Raw genomic sequence first — 16,948 nt, forward strand, 5'->3', positions numbered from 1 at the left:
AAAGACGAAAGCAATGCTGAGTACCTAACGGAACTGCGCAAGCTATCGAAATACTGCCAGTTTGGAGCGGGACTAGCAGACACGTTAAGGGACAAGTTTGTGTGTGGGCTACAAAGTGAAGGAACCCAGAAACAGCTTCTATCAGAAAAGGACCTTACGCTGGACAAAGCTTTCAGTATGGCAGTATCACACTAAGCAGCCGCAAGGGGCGCTGCAGAGATACAACGGAGACCGCAAGAATACGGCACCAACGAAATGACCTATGGAACAGGGAAGTGCTATCGCTGCGGCAGAACAACACACGACCAGAAAGATTGTTGGTTCAAGGACCAAGTGTGCAGACAGTGTGGGAAAGCAGGACACATAGCAAGAGTCTGCAGGTCTGGGAAGAAAACCCAACAGTAAGAAATCTCCACAGGAGAAGTACAAAAAGGTACACCAGGTGGTGGACAGTGGTTCAGACCAACAGAAAAGTGACACAGACTCCGGAAGCAAGGAGCTGGGTTGTCTGAAACTACATAATGTAACCGAAATGGAGGATCACCAGACTATCTGGGTTACACTCAAGATAGACAGAGTCCAAGTGGAAATGGAATTGGACACAGGGTCAGCTCTAACAGTCATAAATCAAAGAGACTACAAGCGGCTATTTTCACACATACCCTTGAAAGCTACAGAGATTGACTTGAAGACGTATACGGGGCAAAAAGTCTACCCCAAAGGAAAAATAAGGGTGAAAGTGACATATAAAAGGTCAGGAAATACCTAAAATGGATATATATGTATTGCCAAATGGAGGACCACCACTACTAGGACGTGACTGGATCCGGAAGATACATTTAGATTGGCATTCCATACAGGCACTGAAGGTGGAGGCCAAAAAGGATGACGACGTCACACCTGGACGACTGTCAAAAATGGTAACTGACAAAAAAAGAAGTGTTCCAGGAGGGACTAGGAACACTAAAAGGAATAACAGCAACAATTAAAATAGAGGATAATGCAAGCCCAAAGTTTCTGAAGGCCAGACCAGTGCCTTATGCGATCAGACCAGCGGTTGAAGCAGAGCTGGAAGGGTTGGAACGTTCAGGAGTACTGTCCAAAAGTGGACTGGAGCGACTGGGCTACAACCATCGTTCCTGTAATGAAGGGGTCGTTGAGTAATACGCCTGGAGAACCAAAGAAGGTCTGCATCTGTGGGGATTTTAAGGTGACAGTGAACCCAGTCCTTCACACGGTGCAATATCTGCTTCCACGAATTAAGGATATTTTTGCCTCGCCATCTGGTGGTAAACGCTTCACCAAAATTCATCTAGCCCAGGCGTACTTGCAAATGGAGGTAGAAGCAGCTTCGAAACATTACCTTACGATCAACACCCATAAAGGTCTCTATCAATACAACCGGCTGGTGTTTGGAGTAGCCTCGGCTCCGGCTATCTGGCAAAGGGTGATGGATCAGGTCCTGCAAAGGATTCCAGGGACCCAGTGTTATTTGGACGACATCCTGGTCACGGGCGAAAATGACGGTGATCACCTCGCTAACTTGGAGAAGGTGCTCGCCAGATTAAAAAGGAATATGGGCTACGAGCTAATCACCACAAGTGCGAGTTTTTCCAGAAACAGATCTCGTATTGCGGCCACGTCATCGATGAAGAGGGGTTACATAAGTCCCCTGACAAGATAGAGGCAGTAGTCAAGGCTCCAGCACCAGAAAATGTGTCACAACTGAGGTCGTTCCTCGGGCTGGTAAACTATTACCACAAGTTCTTACCAAATTTGTCTACGGTATTACACCCGCTGAACACCCTACTGAAAACAGGGGTACCATGGAAGTGGGATGACGAACGTAGACGAGCTTTCCAGAAGTGTAAAGAATTGATCACATCAAGAGGCGTTGGCCCATTTCAACCCAGCACTACCAATTCGTTTGGCATGTGATGCATCACCCTCCGGCATTGGAGCGGTGCTGTCGCACAAATTCCCAGACGGGTTGGAGAGGCCAGTAGCCTTTGCGTCTCGGTCACTAACCTCAGCCGAGCGCAACTACGCCCAGATTGACAGGGAGGCCCTCAGCCTAGTATGGGGAGTAAAAAAATTCAACCACTATCTGCATGGACAGAAGTTCACCTTGCTGACTGACCACCAACCACTTGTCTCCATCTTTAATCCTAAGAAGGGCGTGCCAGTAATGACTGCACAGCGGTTACAAAGATGGTCCCTGTTTCTAGGGGCGAATCAATATGAAATAGAATATAAAGGCACGAAACAGCATGGGAACGCTGATGGGCTATCGCGCCTGCCACTGCCTACTGTGGAGGAAGCACCAGCAGTGGACCCTATCGAGATATTTTATTCGTCAATAATTGAACGATTGCCAGTAACAAACGCGGATATAGAGAAGGAGACCCGCAATGATCCGACGCTGTCACGGGTATATGAATTGACGGTGAGGGGATGGCCAACACATGGCGACTCACTGTTGCCAGCATTCTCATCCAGAAGAGAACAGCTGTCAGTATGCCAGGGGACAGTGATGTGTGGATCCAGAGTGGTGATTCCACCCAAGTTAAGGGAGAGAGTGCTAAATGAGCTACATGAAGGTCATCTGGGGGGGGGGGGGGGGGGGGAGGGGAGAGTGAAAATGAAAAGCCTAACTAGGGCTTATGTGTGGTGGCCGGGAATCGATGAACAAATCGAAGACCTAACTAAGAGCTGCTTAGGATGCCAGAAGGTCCAAAATGCACCACCACATGCCCCTCTACACCCATGGGAGTGGCCCTCCTCTCCGTGGCAACGGGTGCACATTGAGTCCATGAATGGACCAGCGAAATCAATGTTCTTAATAGCAGTGGATGCTCATTCAAAGTGGCCTGAGGTGATAAAGATGTCTTCAACCACTACAGAGAAAACGATTGCAGTCCTATGGACCATATTTGCCAGAAATGGGTTGCCAGAGCAGATCTGCTCTGATAATGGACCACAGTTTGTGTCCGACGAGTTCCAAAAATTCATGAAAAGGAATGGGGTAAGGCATTACACATCCGCCCCGTATCATCCAGCCACCAATGGATTGGCTGAGGTTCGTACAAACCTTTAAGGCGGCGATAAAGGCCATGTGCGACGAGGAAATTCCACTACATAAGAAATAGGAGCAGGAGTAGGCCAATTGGCCCCTCGAGCCTGCTCCGCCATTCAATAAGATCATGGCTGATCTGATCCTAACCGCCAATCCACTATGACAGGACTATCTCCTGAATCTAACAGCATTAGACACACGAAAACAGGAGCAGGATCAGGCTACATGGCCCCTGGGCCCGCTCCGCTACCCACAGGGCCATGACCTATCCGAACCTAGACTCATGTCCAAATTCCTGCCCGCTCCCCGTAACCCTTAATTCCCTTTTCTACTAGGAAACTGTCTATTTCTGTTTTAAATTTATGTAATGATGTAGCTTCGACAGCTTTTTGGGGCAGCATATTCCATGGACCTACCACCCTCTGAGTGAAGTAGTTCCTCCTCATCTCAGTTTTGAAAGAGCAGCCCCTTATTCTAAGACTATGCCCCCTAGTTCTAGTTTCACCCATCATCTGGAACATCCTCCCTGCATCCACCCGATCCAACCCCTTCATAGTCTTATATGTTTCAATAAGATCACTGTCTCACGCCCACTCACTGCCTCACCTCTCATTCTTCTGAACTCCAATGAGTAGAGTCCCAATCTACTCAACCTCTCCTCATATGTCCATCCCCTCATCCCCGGGATTAATCGAGTGAACCTTCTTTGTACTGACTCGAGAGCAAGTATGTCCTTTCTTAAGTATGGACACCAAAACTGTATGCAGTATTCCAGGTGCGGTCTCACCAATACCTTGTACAACTGAAGCAATACCTCCCTATTTTTATATTCTATCCCCCTAGCAATGAAAGCCAACATTCCATTGGCCTTCTTAATCACTTGCTGCACCTGCATACTAACCTTTTGAGTTTCGTGCACCAGGACCCCCAGATCCCTTTGTACTTCAGTACTTTCAAGTTTCTTGCCATTAAGATAATAACCTGCTCTACGATTTTTCCTGCCAAAGTGCATAACCTCACACTTTCCAGTATTGTATTCCATCTGCCAAATCTCTGCCCACTTACTTAGCCTATGTCCCCTTGCAGGTTTTTTATGTCCTCCTCACTCACTACTTTCCCTCCCATCTTAGTATCATCTGCAAACTTTGACGTGTTACACTCGGTCCCCTCCTCCAAATCGTTAATATATATTGTAAAGAGTTGGGGACCCAGCACTGACCCCGGCGGAACACCACTGGTTACTGATTGCCAGTCTGAATATGAACCATTTATCCCAACTCTCTGCCTTCTGTTAGATAGCCAATCCTCTATCCATGCCAGAATATTACCCCCAATCCCGTGATTTTTTATCTTAAGCAATAATCTTTTGTGTGGCACCTTGTCAAATGCCTTTTGGAAGTCTAAATACACTACGTCCACTGGTTCACCTTTATCCACCCTATGTTACTTCCTCAAAGAACTCCAGCAAATTTGTCAAACATGACTTCCCCTTCATAAAACCATGCTGACTTTGTCTTATTAAATTATGATTATCCAAATGTCCTGTTACTGTCTCCTTAATAATGGACTCCAAAATTTTACCTACCACAGATGTTAGGCTAACCGGTCTATAGTTTCCAGCCTTCTGTCTACTGCCCTTTTTAAATAAGGGTGTTACATTAGCAGTTTTCCAGTCTGCCGGGACCTTTGCTGAGTCCAGGGAGTTTTGGAAGATTATTACCAATGCATCCACAATCCCTACCGCCACTTCCCTCAAAACCCTGGGATGTAAGCCATCAGGTCCAGGTGATTTATCCGCCTCGAGTCCCATTATTTTACCAAGTACTACTTCCTTAGTGATTTTAATCGTATTTAGCTCCTCCCCCCCTATAGCCCCCTGCTTGTCAAGTGTTGGGATATTCTTGGTGTCCTCTACTGTAAAGACTGATGTAAAATATTCATTGTGTTTTTGCCATCTCCATATTTCCCACCATTAATTTCCCGGTCTCATCCTCTAAGGGACCAACATTTACTTTAGCCACCCTTTTTCTTTTTATATAACTATAAAAACTCTTACTATCTGTCTTTATATTTTTTGCTAATTTACTTTCATAATGTATCTTCCCTTTCTTAATCAATCTTTTTGTTATTTTTTGCTGTCTTTTAAAGTTTTCCCAATCCTCTATCCTCCCACTAGATTTGGCTACCTTATATGCCCTTGTTTTTAGTCGAATACTATCCTTAATTTCTTTACTTAGCCACAGATGGCTGTCTTTTCTTTTACACCCTTTTTTTCCCCTCAGTGGAATATACTTTTTTTGGAATTTGTAAAATAACTCCTTAAATGTACACCACTGATCATGTATCGTCTTATCCTTTAACCGATTTTCCCAATCCACTTTACTCAATTCTGCTCTCATACCTTCATAGTCTCCTTTATTCAAGCTTAGCACGCTTGTTTGAGATACAGCCTCCTCACCCTCTAACTGAATATGGAATTCAACCATGTTATGGTCACTCATTCCAAGGGGATCCTTTACTAGGACATTTTTAATTAATCCTGTCTCGTTACACAGGACCAGATCTAAGGTTGCTTGCCCCCTGGTTGGTTCAGTTACATACTGCTCAAGAAACCCATCCCTAATACACTCAATGAACTCATCCTCAAGGCAGCCCTGCCCAATTTGATTCGTCCAATTTATATGATAGTTAAAATCCCCCATAATTATAGATGTTCCCTTATTACAAGCCTCAACTATTTCCTGATTGATACTCCGTCCAACCGAGTTGCGACTGTTCGGAGGCCTATATACTACACCCACTAGTGTTTTTTTCCCCTTATTATTCCTTATCTCCACCCAAACTGTTTCATTATCCTGATCCTTTGACCCAATATCATTTCTCTGTATTACAGTGATTCCTTCCTTTATTAACATAGCCACCCCACCTCCCCTTCCTTCCTGCCTGTCCTTCCTGATTGTTAAATAACCTGGTATGTTTAGTTCCCAGGCATTGTCACCCTGCAGCCATGTTTCTGTAATGGCCACAAGATCATACCCATATGTAGTTATTTGTGCCATTAACTCGTCTATTTTGTTACGAATGCTACGTGCATTCAGATAGAGAACTTTCAAAGATGTTTTGTGACACTTAGTTCCTGCTATTGCCCTTTTTATTACTTTACCTTTTACTCCACACCTTCTACCCCTTCCTGACACGCTCTGGTTTTTAATTTCCCCACTGCTACCTAAGTCTATGACCTTCTCTGTTGTCATTTGTATTATTTGCTCTCTGCATACAGCATAAGATGGACAATTTCTTATTAGCCTACTGAAATAAAGAATAGATTTGCCTTTCTAATCTAGGCTTTATTAACTTTAAAAATCCAGTAGCACATCTTTCAACACCAGTCTCCAACCATGACTGGAGAGAACTGAATTTAAGATGGCCACCACAAATCACCTGACATCCACTACCAATGAGTTTACAGCATATATCTCAAGGTAGAAACAAACAACCAATTACAATACTTCTTACTAACACAGAACAACCACCCCATTCACCAATCACAATACTTCTTATTAAACATAGGAAATAATCACCACACCTACCGAAACGCGACACATGCAGTTACCAACCAGACCCCGGCCATGATGTTCTTTAACCGAAGGTTGAGATCTCGTCTGGACTTGCTCAGACCAAATGTGCGAAGAAATGTTGAGGATAAACAATTCCAGCACATCAATGAGAAGCCGACAAGGAGCTTCAATGTAGGGCAACCAGTCTTGGCCCGGGACTATCGAACAGAGAAGTGGCAACCCGGAACGATATTTACAAGGCAGGGGCCATTAATGTACACAGTGGATGTCGGGGAGAACATTGTGAGACGCCACGTCAATCAGATCTTAGCGTCACAGGAAGGCGTCAACCCCATGTCTCGAGTACCTGGGGATGAACCCGACATACCGGTAGCATCTACTCCAGACCCAGTAGCAGTGGAACCCGATGAACTACCCGATGAAAAGGGGTCAGAATCGCCTCTGCACCAAGAACAAGAACCTCCGGAAAGGCGCTATCCCGAAAGGGTCAGGAAGCCACCCCAAAGACTGAATCTATAAATGGACTTTTGTTATTGAATGTACATGTAAAAATGTAATTGTTATTTGAATATTAAGGGTATTATTAATCTAAAAAGGGAGGAATTGTAGTGTATGTGCTTTAAGTCAGAACTACTTTTTACAGCTCCTGTATACTGTAGTACCGGCAGTAACCACACCGGTATATAAGCTGTGCGCATGCCTCTGTACCCCAGTCTAGAGATCACCCTCCTCCAGTAAAGACCTGTTATTTGTTTATGTACAGCATCCGTGTAATTATTTATCCACTGAACCACGGATCTAACAGATGGGGTGCCAATCAAGCGGGCTGCTTTGTCTTGGATGGTGTCGAGCTGCGAGTGTTGTTGGAGCTGCACTCACAGGCAAGTGGAGAGTATGCCATCACACTCTGACTTGTGCCTTGTAGATGGTGGAAAGGCTTTGTGGAGTCGGAGTGAGATACTCGCTGCAAAATACCCAGCCGCTGACCTACTCATGTTGCCACAGTATGTGTGTTGCTGGTCCAGTTAAGTTTCTGGTCAGTGGTGACCCCCAGGATGTTGATGGTGGGGGATTTGACGATGGTAATGCTGTTGAATGTCAAGTGGCAGTGGTTAGACTCTTGCTTGTTGGAGATAGTTTTTAGATTTTTGAATAATAAGGGATTCACGGGATATGGGGATAGGGCAGGAAAGTAGAGATGAGGTAGATGATCAGCCATGATCTTACTGAATGGCAGGGCAGGCTCGAAGGGCCAAATGGCCTGCTCCATGTTCTTATGGTCATTGCCTGGCACTTGTGGCGTGAATGTTACCTGCCGCTTATCAGCCCAAGCCTGAATGTCATCCAGGTCTTGCTGCATGCAGGCATGGTCTGCTCCATTATCTGAGGAGTTGCGAATGGCACTGAACACTGTGCAGTCATCAGCGAACATCCCACTTCAGACCTTATGATGGAGGGAAAGTCATTGATAAAGCAGCTGGGGATGGTTGGGCCTGGGACACTGCCCTGAGGCACTCCTGCAGTGATGTCCTGGGGCTGTGATAATTCACCTCCAACCACCACAACCATCTTCCTTTGTGCAAGGTATGACTCCAGCCAGTGGAGAGTTTCCCCCCTGATTCCCATTGACTTCAGTTTTACTAGGGCTCCTTGATGCCACACCCAGCCAAATGCTGCCTTGATGTCAAGGGCAGTCACTCTCACCTCTTACTTGGGAATTCAGCTCCTTTGTCCATGTTTGGACCAAGGCTGTAATGAGGTCTGGAGCAGAGTGGTCCTGGCAGAACCCAAACTCGGCATCAGTGAGCAGGTTATTGGCAAGTAAGTGCTGCTCGATAGCATACTCGACGACACCTTCCATCATTTTGCTGATGATTAAGCGTAGACCGATGGGGCAGTAATTGGCCGGATTAGATTTGTCCTGCTTTTTGTGGACAGGACATACCTGGGCAATTATCCACATTGTTGGGTAGATGCCAATGTTATATTTGTACTGGAACAGCTTGGCTGGAGGCGCGGCTAGTTCTGGAGCACAGGTCTTCAGCGAGACAGCCAGGATGTTGTCGGGGCACACAGCCTTTACTGTATCCAATGCGCTCAGCCAATTCTTGATATCACGTGGCAGTATCCAGTGCGGTCAGCCATTTCTTGATATCACGTGGAGTGAATCGAATTGGCTGAAGACTGGCTTCTGTGGTGGTGGGGACCTCGGGAGGAGGCCGATATGGATCATCCACTCGGCACTTCTGGCTGAAGATGGTTTCAAACGCTTCAGCCTTGTCTTTTGCACTCACGTGCTGGGCTCCACCATCATTGAGGATGGGGATATTCATGGAGCCTCCTCCTCCCGTTAGTTGTTTAATGGTCCACCACCATTCACGACTGAATGTGGCAGGACGGCAGAGCTTTGATCTGATCAGTTGATTGTGGGATTGCTTAGCCCTGTCTATAGCATGCTGCTTCCACTTTTTGGCATGCATGTAGTCCTGTGTTGCAGCTTCCCCAGGTTGGCACTGCATTTTTAAGTACGCCTGGTGCTGCTCCTGGCATGCTCTTCTACACTCCTTATTGAACCAGGGTTGGTCCCCTGGCTTGATGGTAATGGTAGAGGGAGGGATATGTCAGGCCATGAGGTTACAGATTGTGGTGGAATACAGTTCTGCTGCTGCTGATGGCCTACAGCGCCTCATAGATGCCCAGTTTTGAGCTGCTAGATCTGTTCTGAATCTATCCCATTTAGCACGGTGGTAGTGCCACACAACACGATGGAGGGTGTCCTCAGTGTGAAGATGGGACTTCATCTCCACAATGACGGTGCAGTGGTCACTGCTACCAATGCAGTCATGGACAGATGCATCTGCGACAGGTAGATTGGTGAGGACGAGGTCAAGTAGGTTTTTCCCTTGCGTTGGTTCTCACCATCTGTCGCAGGCCCAAACTGGCAGCTATGTCCTTCAGGACTCGGCCAGTAGTGGTGCTACCGAGCCACTCTTGGTGATTGACATTGAAGTCCCCCACCCAGAGTACATTCTGTGCCCTTGCTACTCTCGGTGCTTCTTCCAAGTGGTGTTCAACATGGAGGAGTAGTGATTCATCAGCTGAGGGAGGGCAGTAGGTGGTAATCGGCAGGAGGTTTCCTTGCCCATGCTTGACCTGAAGCCATGAGACTTCATGAGGTCTGGAGTCAATGTTGCGGACTCCCAGGGTCACTCCTTCCTGACTGTATACCACTGTACCACCACCCCTGGTGGGTCTGTCCTGCCGGTGGGACAGGACATACCCAGGGATGGTAATGGAGGAGTTTGGGACATTGGCTGAAAGGTATGATTGTGAGTATGACTATGTCAGGCTGTTGCTTGACTAGTCTGTGGGACAGCTTTCCCAATTTTGGCACAAGTCCCCAGATGTTGGTGGCGAGGACTTTGCAGGGTCGACTGGGCTGGGTGTGCCATTGTCGTGTCTGTAGCCGGTGCCGAGGTCAATGCCGGGTGGTCCGTCCCGTTTTATTCTTACATTGGTTTCCCACATTACAACAGTGAGTTACACTTCTAAAAAGGTACTTAGTTGACTATAAAGCTTTGGGACATCCTGAAAGGCACCACTAGACTGGCACCTCGCATGAGGTTGCAGTTGTCTCACCCGATTTGCTCTCAAGAAATATCCAAGTAGACTTGAATAACCTCATGCTAGCTGATCTGCATTCAATTGGTTTTGTATTACTAGCTTGGCAGGAATATTGAGCACAACATTTGGCTGTAGTGATGGACCCAACTGAAACAGCCTCAAACAGGACAAAAACCACCAACTATCATTCAAAAGATTCAGAACTTAATTTGCCCTCAGAAAAGCAGTTCAAAATAAACAGCACAACAAATATAGCTCCAGCTTACTTTAACTGTCTTCTGTGCTATACTGTTCTATGATTCTACAAATAACCAAAATTCCACAGTATCACAGCATTTTTGAAGAGTAGGCAATCAAAAAAAACACATGCAAAACCCAAATAATCAGGTATAAATAAAAGATCAACTCCAACCTGCATCATTCTCAAAGATGCGCCAAACATTTATAGAAAGTGTGTATTTTCAACACTGGCCCTAATCCTGCTATCTCTTTTCTTGAGGGAGAGTTACATATCACTCTTTTGTTGATATACTGCGCAACATCTGCTCTTATTTGCTGAAAAGTCACCTGGAAACCAAGATCAGGTACAAATAAAATTCCACTGAAGTGCATGAACCCAATCAGTCAAATCACAAATAAGCACAAGAAAGTTAAACATTTGCTTCAAAAGTTTGATTTTGTAAAAACTACCTGCTCTGGGTTCTCGGGTGCTTAGACTCTCAAACCTTACCAGCTAAACTCATCATTTACAAATGTCCCTGTCAAATTAAAACATTCAAACCAAGGATCATTGTGCTTGTGCTCAAGAGAGAGATAAAAATGAGACACTGCTAACTACAGAGCAGTATCCCCACTAGTTGTCTCAAAAACTCAAAGCAATGAATTACAGGTAGACTACCCTTTATCCGGACTTCCGAAAACCGAAACCCTCTTTCGGTCAGCGTAAGTCGTGCGCACGACATGACCAGAGTGGCGCACGACTTACAGGCCTAGCCGGATAAGGGATAGTGTAGCATTTTTCCGCACTTCTGAAAACCGAAATCGCTCAGCGTAAGTGTACCAGCCTTTATCCGCACATCCGAAACCAGAAAACCTCTGAAAGCCGAAAGTGGAGCAAAGCATGACTTCTGAAAACCGAAATGCGCACGACCACGACCCCCGCCGACACCCACCCCCGACCCCCACCGACCCCCCCCCACCCCATTTCGGATAAGAGATAGTGTACCAGCCTTTATCCGCACATCCGAAACCAGAAAACCTCTGAAAGCCGAAAGTGGCGCAAAGCATGACCCGACACTGCCGATGCTTGACCCACGCAGGTTTTATGCTGCTCTGTGTGATATTTGCTGCTCTCTTAGATATTTGCTGGCTTTTAACAATTTGTGAAAATGCTAAAAAGAGCTGCAGATACCCCAATGGGTAACAGTGAGAAGCAGAGAAGGAAGCATCGCTCATTATCGATATCGCAGAAAGTGGAGTTATTGCAGAAGCTTGATCGTGGTGTGTCTGTGCGACATCTTACTGAAGAATATGGTGTGGGAAGTACCACCGTATAGGACTTAAAGAAACAGAAAGACAAGTTGTTGAAATTTTACACTGACAGTGATGACCATAAACTAATGAAAATTCGGAAAACATTGCATAGGGCAAAAAATGAAGATCTTGACCGTGTGCTGATTGAGTGGATTCGACAACGCAGAGGTGAACGTGTGCCACTGACTGGTTTGATGGTCATGAAGCAAGCTAGAATATACCATGAAGAACTGAACATTGAAGTTGAGTGTGAATATTCAGAAGGTTGGCTGCATAAATTTAAGAAGCGTCATGGTATAAAATATCTGAAAATCTGTGGTGAAAAAGCTTTTGCTGATCATGAAGCAGCTGAAAATTACATAGATGAGTTTGCAAAAATAATATCGGATGAAAACCTCGGACCTGAACAAATTTACAATGCGAGCAGGAAAGCATGGGTAACCAGAGGAATATTTTCGCACTGGTTCAATAACCACTTCGTACCAGCGACACGAGCTCATTGCAGGCAAGTTGGACTGGAAGAAAACTGCAAACTTTTATTGTTCCTGTACAACTGCTCCGCACATCCCCCTCCTGAACTTCTTGTGAAAAGTTATGTTTTCGGCATTAACTTTCCCCCTAATGTGACATCTTTAATACAGCCTTGTGACCAAGGAATTTTACGCTCCATGAAGAGCAAGTATAAAGACGTTTTTTTGAACTCTATGCTTGATGCAATCAACAGAGGCGAAGGAATCCAAAGCTTCCTGAAAGAATTCAATGTTAAGGATGCCATTTATGCAGTTGCTAATGCTTGGAACGATGTTGACAAACCAACATTAACAAATGCTTGGCACAGACTTTGGCCTTCAACGATGTTTCATGAAGATGGACCTGCAGATGACGAGTTTGAAGGATTTCCTGTCAGTCAGGAGAAGATGATGCTATCAAACCTCCTCACTTACGCCAAAGGTTTATCATCCGAAAGTGTAAATACGTTAGAGGAAGCGGACATCGAAGAAGTGCTGAACATTGACAATGATGCACCTGTTGTGAATTCGTTGAGTGATGGGGAAATTGCTGAAATGGTGTTAAATAAAGACAAGCATGAGGACAGTAGTGATGATGATGATGACTGTGAACACAGGTGAAAAAATCCCCATAGACGATATGGTGACAATGTGTGATCAGTTAATTGCTGGCCTTGAAAAATGTGCATTTATCAGTGAGCAAGAGATTATGCAAGTTTACTCAATTAAAGAGAGACTGCTTAGACAGAAACCAATGTTAATGAGACAGATGACACTGGAAGAAGTCTTTAAAAAGGCCGTCTGTCGTAGTCATGCTTCATCACTTGAGAATCCTGTTCCTGGCCCATCTTCAGATGTCCAACTCCAACCTGATGACAATGATGACAACACTGATGTACCCTCTTCTCCAAGATCCTCAAGCCAGATGTAATGCTGCTTCATCACTTGAGAATCCTGTTCCATCTTCAGATGTCCAACTCCAACCTGATGACAATGATGACAACACTGATGTACCATCTTCTCCAAGATCCTCAAGCCAGATGTAATGTACCTTTATTGCATGTTTATGTACAGGTATTTAGCTTAGTTTGTACCTGTACATGTTTGAAGTTTTACTGAATGTTTTCCTTACAAATAAACTGTACTACAGTATTTATCCCTGTAACTACAGTATTTATAGTCGTTGTTTATCCCACCCTTTCGGATAAGGGATAGTGTATCCTTTATCCGCACTCCCGAAAACCGAATTACCTCTGAAAACCGAAGTGTTTTCGCGCACCTTCCGAAATTTTCCTAAAACCGAAACACGGCTGGTCCCGAGGTTTTCGGATAAAGGATAGTCTACCTGTATAAGCGGCTGGAAATCTCAATCACCCACTTTGCTGGCAGTCCACTGGAACACCAATACAGGACACCAGAGCGGTCAACATAGCCTCACACCCACAATACCATGTGTCAAGTTCTCGAGCTTGGCTGTTTTGTTTATATGTATGCCCATTCCGATGATAATCTACTGGAGCTGAAGTACATCAAGGTCCTCTCTGCACTGCAGTGTGAAGGCATGCAAGGAGAAATTCAAATTATGTTGCATTATACAGGGCTGTTGAAGCAGAGGAGTTGGAAGTAAAATTTGATTCAACTTAAAATGACAGAGAAAGAGAACCAACCAGCAGCATAAATTCACCATGCATTAATCTAATGTTCAAAACTGATGAGAGATACTCAGCAAGACCTATAAACATTAACATGGACTTACGGTCAAGTTGCTTGAATTAGAGAAGCTGCTAAACTGGGTGCCAAGGACAAGAGCTACAAGAGAAGCATTGCAATTATCACCGTCAAAATTCACTTGCAAAGTATACCATGGAAATAGAGCCAATCCAACACTGGGTGTTGAAATCTAGGGAAAGTAATCGCCTGTGTACATACCTGTACAACAATGAACACAAGTATTGCCACCTGCCCATTTTAAGAAAGTTGTTAGTGGATATAATTCGAATAAGCTTTGATTGTGATGTTACTTCAGCGATAAGTTAAAACTAATAAGTCTAATAATTGAAAAATAACTGCAAAAATCATCTTCCACAAATCATTGTGCTGCCAACTCAAAAGGATAGGTGATTGTTGATCTACTGTCTGTGTGTTAAGAAAAACCCTAGCATTGGTACAAATCCCAAAATTATTATAAGGGATTCAATGCAAGCACACAAGCTAGATAATGTTAATTGCCAATAAATATAGTAGTTAATAGGTCATTCTACTTGTTGTGAGGAAAGTAGGAGAAGTTTAAATATCTGAATTTCTCCACACCTTTACCTATACTGCAGGCAGCAGGAAAATGACGGATGTGATAGCAGATATTGGTGACAGTGTGACGGTGTCTGGGAGTTTGTACCATCAATAACTTGTCTGAAGGGATTCAGAAAGCCTGGAATCTGATAGCAATCATCAGATACACCAAATTGGAGTACTGATCTACTGAAGAGTTTTTCAGAAGACTGAATAAAACTGCTCGAGTTAATGATAAAGATTCCCTTGAGGTTTGGCCAATTAATAAGTGCCATAACAGCTGCATATTACTTACTCCACATTTTTATTGCTGTTGCACTGCATATTTAGCTTTTATATTTTCATGGTTAGAGCAACAGACTGCAGAAACCTGCAGATATTATACTTTAAATTGGATCTGAAAACATATTGATTTATAATATTGCTGATATATTTTGGGGGAGACTTTCATGAAAAATGACAGTACAACAAAAGCTACATATCTAAAAAAAAGATCTGATCGCCAACATGACTTCAGACAAAAATTGAGGTTAACTTTCTCAAGAAATAGAAAGATTCTCACAACCCCTAGCACCAATTTAGGAGAGCAGCTTCAACAGAGGAGCTGACCTTTTGTGGCATAACTGGTGAGCTGAACTAGATATTTCACTGCCTCACAGAAAAAAAAATCAGATACTCATCACATTGTAATTCCTACACATGGTTGGTCATCTTATTGCAACATCTGCACAAGCAGTCTGTTAGGAAATAGTCCTTGGCCCTTATTCCTCATTTATCAGATTGCTGAAGTCATCTAAATTGACATTACAAATCTGAATGACGGCGGACAAAGAGAATTAGGGAACAAGTCTACAAGTAGTTTATCTCCTTATTACTTAAAATAATACATCACAAAAGATCGGCCCTACTACTCACCTACCACTATCTATAAAGTTACTAAGCTTATAAATGAAGACAGCATTCAACTCCTACATTTAGTAAACATATTCGAGCTATGTGGAAGCAATAAGATCGCTGGAACGCCGGTAGAAGAGTGAAAATCCTCCAGTAGCCAACTTCAGCATTCTACACAGGATACCATACTGTAGCAGTCAATGTGCAGTGAGAAAACCCATCTCTTGCTACTGGACTCAGTATAGTCTAAAGCCATACAAACTAGTGGAGTAGAAAAGAGAGTGACCTACAGAATTACCTACTACAATGTCATGAAACTACAGCTGAGTAGTCAGTCCCTTACAATATCAAGACTGATCAGCACGGAGAGAGAGCCATGCCAAAGCTAAAGCCAGACCTCCCCAATCCAAGAACTAATGCTGATCCATTTCAACATTCTGCGTGTATCCAAAATTTCTGCACAGAATACCACCACAGCAGATTCAAATATTTAAAGAAGCTTCTGTTGTGGCATGTTCTCTCACAGATAGCATTACCTGAAACACTGTTCACAGCATGCAGAAGTTTGACAGCAGAGCTAACCATCTTTTTAAAAAAAAAATCAGCAAGCAGAGTGAAGAATATCTTTGCATGCGATACAAAAGCAAATACTAGTACAAGAATGACAGGGGTAGCCCAATACATAAAAACACATGTAACCACTCCACAACTATAACCTTTCAAGAAATGAAAACATCAACTGCAGACACAGGCTCAGCTTTCACATGAATGCTGATGACACCCAGCTCTACCTCTCCATCACCTCTTTGGACCAGTTCTCTGCCCTATGTTGAAACACTGCTGGTCTGACCTCCAGGATTGGATGAACTACAATTTTATCCAGTTAAACACTGCGAAGGCCAAAGCCATCGTCTTCAGCCCCGCACCACAAACTCCTGACCCTTGCGACCGATTTGATCCCCCTCTTCAGCCACTGACCCAGACTGTTTGCAATTTGTGTCCTATTCTACTCCAAGCTGAACTCTGACCCCATACCCTCTCCATCACAAAGACTGCCTATTTCCATCCTCATGCTGAAATCCCTTCATTGCCTTGCCCCGTCCTACATCTGTAACACCTCCAGCCCTCCAACCTCCCCTGAATTATCCGTTCCTCTGACTCAATTTAATGAAAAAGATTTTTTTTTTCCCCCCCAGGAGGTCTGCAATAAAAGCAAAGCATCTCAACACCCAATAGGTTTGATCAAAAGGTGATGACAGAATAAGATGTTAGTCTGTAAACTCTGTAGTTTAGATGTGAAGGATGTTAGACATAAATAACATGATCAATATAAATCCTGGGATTGTAAACTGTGAACATCAACTGATTATTCGGAGCCCTGGAAATATATAAACCACAACATAATCGCATGGATTTGAACCTAGCCTGCTTATCTATTTATTCAG

At 44.2% G+C, this 16,948-nt stretch overlaps 1 protein-coding gene across 3 annotated transcripts in view; it reads right to left on the reverse strand.

The window, feature by feature from the left end:
• Positions 1 to 16,948, reverse strand: part of LOC147120429 (activin receptor type-1-like) — a 132,900-nt gene that overhangs the window by 42,585 nt on the left and 73,367 nt on the right. The gene's annotated exons all lie outside the window — the stretch shown is intronic.

The sequence above is a fragment of the Somniosus microcephalus genome, chromosome 4, assembly GCF_052327205.1.
Source record: "Somniosus microcephalus isolate GS21.2 chromosome 4, FLI_Smic_1.0, whole genome shotgun sequence".
Taxonomy (NCBI): Eukaryota; Metazoa; Chordata; class Chondrichthyes; order Squaliformes; family Somniosidae; genus Somniosus; species Somniosus microcephalus.